The sequence below is a fragment of the Aegilops tauschii genome, unplaced genomic scaffold, assembly GCF_002575655.3.
Source record: "Aegilops tauschii subsp. strangulata cultivar AL8/78 unplaced genomic scaffold, Aet v6.0 ptg000701l_obj, whole genome shotgun sequence".
Classification (NCBI taxonomy): Eukaryota; Viridiplantae; Streptophyta; class Magnoliopsida; order Poales; family Poaceae; genus Aegilops; species Aegilops tauschii.
In genome coordinates, this window is record NW_027332934.1 from 24,510 (window position 1) to 29,514 (window position 5,005).

At 34.1% G+C, this 5,005-nt stretch overlaps 2 non-coding genes across 2 annotated transcripts; both read right to left on the reverse strand.

The window, feature by feature from the left end:
- Positions 1-781: 781 nt before the first annotated feature.
- Positions 782-855, reverse strand: TRNAW-CCA (transfer RNA tryptophan (anticodon CCA)). Its single transcript has one exon. It is a non-coding gene; the product is annotated as a tRNA-Trp (tRNA).
- A 139-nt stretch (positions 856-994) lies between these two features.
- TRNAP-UGG (transfer RNA proline (anticodon UGG)) lies at positions 995-1,068 on the reverse strand. The gene has a single exon. It is a non-coding gene; the product is annotated as a tRNA-Pro (tRNA).
- Between the last annotated feature and the right edge of the window lie 3,937 nt (positions 1,069-5,005).

A 5,005-nucleotide genomic window follows, 5' to 3' on the forward strand; every position in this document is an offset into this window, starting at 1 on the left:
AAAATGAAATTCAATGGGGTTAGATGATCTAGTTCTTAATATTATTACTTTACTCAATTGACAAATTCCACAACAAATCTCTTGATTCGGAATTAGGGACTCATGTATCATCTGATGAATCCACTTTCTTTTACACTTCTGTATCTTACTCTACCTTGTTTTTTAGTATTATCTAAAATAACTGATGAATTCTGAATTTTCCATAACTTAGGTAAATGCTTTACCAACATATGTAGTGTAGTAAAAAAAAATAAATGGAATTTAACTCTTTCATGCTTACTTTAACTAGTTATTTTGGTTTTCTACTGGCTGCTTTAACTATAACCCCAGCTCTATTTATTGGCTTGAACAAGATACGCCTTATTTGAATTGACTGAATAATTATAATTCAGAAAAGAAAAATCTTTCTTTGGGATTCCTGGCATTCTACGACTCTTTTCCAGACTAATTAGGAATTCTTTTCTTGGTCATTGAGATTCGTGGATAATTTAGAGTACTATTTAGGGATAGATCGTACCTCTTTTTTTATCCCCTCGAACAAATCGAAATGATTGAAGTTTTTCTATTTGGAATCGTCTTAGGCCTAATTCCTATTACTTTAGCGGGATTATTCGTGACTGCGTATTTGCAATACAGGCGTGGGGATCAGTTGGATCTTTGATTGAGTCATTTTTTTTTGATTGACCTCCTCCAGACCAGAGAGGAGGTCAAATTGAAATTGGAGTTACAATTCAATTTTGTTAAGTTATTTTACTCTGCTTCGACATAAAATAGATGGAATCACGCTCTGTAGGATTTGAACCTACGACATCGGGTTTTGGAGACCCGCGTTCTACCGAACTGAACTAAGAGCGCTTTCATTCATTCAAAAAGAAAATCTTTTTCTATTCCTAATGTATCTCACGTACGTATAGTCTCCACAAATTCAAGTTATACCCACTTTACTTTAATTGATCTCGTCGCTACTGCCTATAAAGAAGAAAGAAGTAATAGGTAGGGATGACAGGATTTGAACCTGTGACATTTTGTACCCAAAACAAACGCGCTACCAAGCTGCGCTACATCCCTTTTCCAAATTAAATTGTTGTACAATGCCATTGTACACAATTCCTGTCTTCTTTTCCACATCATAATTTTCTTCTTCTTTCTATTTTCTTCTTCTTTCTTTCTCTATCTATATATAGAACCCTCGTGTCATTTCTTCTTTTTGGTCTCATATAATTAAGGAATTATATACATATAAAATCCAATATAATTTCGCCTATAAAAGAAGGATTACTTTTCCTTGCTAATATATAGGAAGAAGGGGTCATCTTTTTCTTTTTTAGGGATAGGAAAATTTCGTCGATATGGTTCATTTTATATATAGCATAACAATCTTGGGCAAGAGTTTATGATCATATATGTATTCCAACAAGGAAGGAGGATTTTCAATGCGGGATATAAAAACATATCTCTCTGTAGCACCCGTGCTAAGTACTCTATGGTTTGGTGCTTTAGCAGGTTTATTGATAGAAATTAATCGTTTATTCCCAGATGCTTTGTCATTCCCTTTTTTTTAATTCTAGTTATTGCTATGGGAGGGATAGATTTCTTCGTGATATGACAAAATTTGATCCTTTTCAATCTTTTTTTAGTATCGGAAGGAAAAAGAAAGAAAAGATGGATTGGGTTGAACCTCAGAGTCATTAAAAATTTTGTAAACCCCATTTTTGAAAATAGAAATTCAATTTAAAGGGGTACCCAAGCTAAATAAGGCCTCAGAAATCAGAGCATAGAAAAGGTGGGGCTGGCTAATTAAATGAAAGGATTTCGAACCAAAATCTTTGCTAATTCGACAAGGATTGTATTCTTTAATTATTTCTCTATTTTTTATTACTTAATTTAAGAATAAAAAAAAATTATTCTAATGAATTTTATTCTTCTTCTTCGGATTCAAAATAGAAGAATAAAAGAATAAGTAGAAGAATTAAGTTAAGTCAATCCAAAAAGAAAAGGAGGTTCATGGCCAAGGGAAAAGATGTTAGAATCAGAGTTATTTTGGAATGCATCAGTTGTGTTCGAAAAGGTGCCAATGAGGAATCGACGGGGATTTCTAGATATAGTACTCAAAAGAATCGCCACAATACACCCGGACAATTAGAATTCAAAAAATTTTGTCGTTATTGTCGCAAGCATACGACTCATCACGAAATAAAGAAATAGGAACATCGTGTGTTCGATCTTTCCAAACAACAGAAAGAGTAAGAACTTCATATTTAATATATAAAGAAAACATAGTATAGAATACAAAATACAAATCAACTCATCTGATTTCCGGTAGATATTATTTCATATGTATAGAGGGTATTCATATACTATAATATGAATCAAATAAGATATGGATCAAAGAAAAACTACTTCTTCTGGATCCTAAATTAATAAAATAAAGAAGTGAATTTTCAAATTTTCAAATTTTAAATAAGGAATAAATCATGTATACATCTAAACAACCTTTTCTTAAATCTAAGCAACCCTTTAGTAAATCCAAGCAAACTTTTAATAAATCCAAGCAACCCTTTCGTAAATCCAAGCAAACTTTTCGTAAATTCAAGCAACCTTTTCGTAAATCTAAACAACCTTTTCGTAGGCGTCCCCGGATTGGCCCGGGAGATCGAATTGATTATAGAAACATGAGTTTAATTAATAGATTTATTAGTGAACAAGGAAAAATATTATCGAGACGAATAAATAGATTAACCTTGAAACAACAACGATTAATTACTCTTGCTATAAAACAGGCTCGTATTTTATCTTTCTTACCGTTTCGTAACTATGAGAACGAAAAGCAATTTCAAGCCCAGTCAATTTCAATAATTACAGGTTCTAGACCCAGAAAAAATAGACATATTCCTCAATTAACGCAAAAGTACAATTCCAATCGAAACTTAAGAAACAACAACCAAAATTTAAGAAACAACAACCGGAACTTAAGTTCCGATTGTTGATGTTTTATTCGAATTCGAAAGGGCCAGACCTATATATATTATAAAGAAAGTAATCCAGCTCGTTGATTCCTACCACTTAATCTTAATTTATTGTATCTTCCCGGAGAGGGAACTCCGGGAATTCATCTTTTATTATTCCAGTATATTACTTTATTTATACCTTTAATTGATGATCTTTATTTTATTGGAAATCGTGTAAAGATTATTTGGATTTGATACAGCTACTTGTGCAAGCATTTTACGATTAAGAATCAATTTCTTCTTGTACAGGTTGTGTATTAATTTACTATAACTATCGAATACTTTATATACCCGCGTTGCTGCGTTTATCCGAGTGATCCACAAACGACGAAAATCCCTCTTTTGCCTACCTCTATCTCGATGAGAGGAAACAAAAGCTCTTTTTACCTGTTGGGTAATCATTCGATTAAGTCTTAAATGAGCCCCTCTAAAGTTTGAGGCAAATGAACGCATTTTTGTTCGTCGTCTCCGGGCTATATATCCTCGCGGAACTCTGGTCATTGAATCAAATTAACCTTAATGAATAACTAATGATTTCTCTTCTTTTAGCCACCCTTTTTCTCATTAATAACAAAACTAATTATTCCGATATATAAAATATTAATTCCAATGGCTTTTGCTATAGTAACCTTCCCAACCACGATTTTTTATTCCACTCCGTTCAGTTATTTCTATACGAAATAACAAATTCATTCTAATAATACTAAAAAAAATAGTGGGTTCCATCGTTTCTATGGTTCCCTTTTAAACGGTGAGGCCCTCTCTATACACCGGAGCCCTTTCTTTCATCAAAAGGTATTGCGAACTTGTATAGTCCACATTCTTTGGCTCTACCTATCCATTATAGAGTAAATAGCTCTTTTCACAATAAGAGTTATCCATACAGTGACGGTATTTAATTATGAAAGTTGGCTAAGTAGCTGACCCTGTTAGTCCGTTCTTTTAAGATAAAGGAGCATAAGCCTTTTTCTTTTTATTACTATTTCCTCCGCTTAATGGATAACCATTTGCTACCAATGGGAGAATTGCTTCTTATTTCCAATTTAGATAATTGGATTTGCACCAAAGGAAACCATAAATTCCATATACCATAGAAATCTAGGATAGAGAAGCTATATCCTATTCATTGGTACTAATCATGGATACTTCAATTTTTTTTATATTTGTTTGAAGTCATGATCTGAACGAGTCGCACATACACCCTAGCACATGTTCCTCGACGCTGAGGGCATCCTTTAAGCGCGGCCGTTTTTCGAGCATTTCGTATTGGCTGTCTTGCGTTTCTAATAAGTTGTTTAACCGTCGGCATGTTGTATGTATATAGAAAAAAATGGATTGGTTTAGATCCATCTTAACCTGATGATTGCTCATCATGAAGTCTTTCTATTTTCTATTAAATCGAGGAAAACACGAATTTAGCTGTGAAATAACTTTACAAGAAATCCGGACACTACCAATCCTTAAACATTTCTGGAAACCACACTGGATCAGTATCGCAGTGCTTGTCAATCATTTCATCCCCTACAATATCGACAAGTCCATAAGCTTTGGCTTCGTCTGCTGACATAAAAACATCCCTTTCCATGTCTTCGGATACAACCCAAAAAGGCTTGCCTGTTCTTACTGCATAAACCCTTGTGATCATTTCGCGAACTTTGTGTAACTCTTCTACTTCTAGTAAAAATTCTGGTGTCCTTGCCCGATAATAAGCACTAGCAGGTTGGTGAAGCATAATCCTCGCGTGAGGGAATGCTATACGCTTGGTGGGTTCTCCTCCAAGCAGAATGAAGGACGCCATGGAGGCGGCTATTCCGAGGCATATTGTATATATATCTGGTGTCACCGTTTGCATCGTATCAAAAATAGCCATTCCTGAGATTAGCCACCCGCCTGGGGAGTTTATAAACAAAAAAATATCACTAATTCCATCTTCTATACTCAGATATACCATGAGACCTGTAATATGATTCGTGATCTCGCAACGAATCTCTTGACCT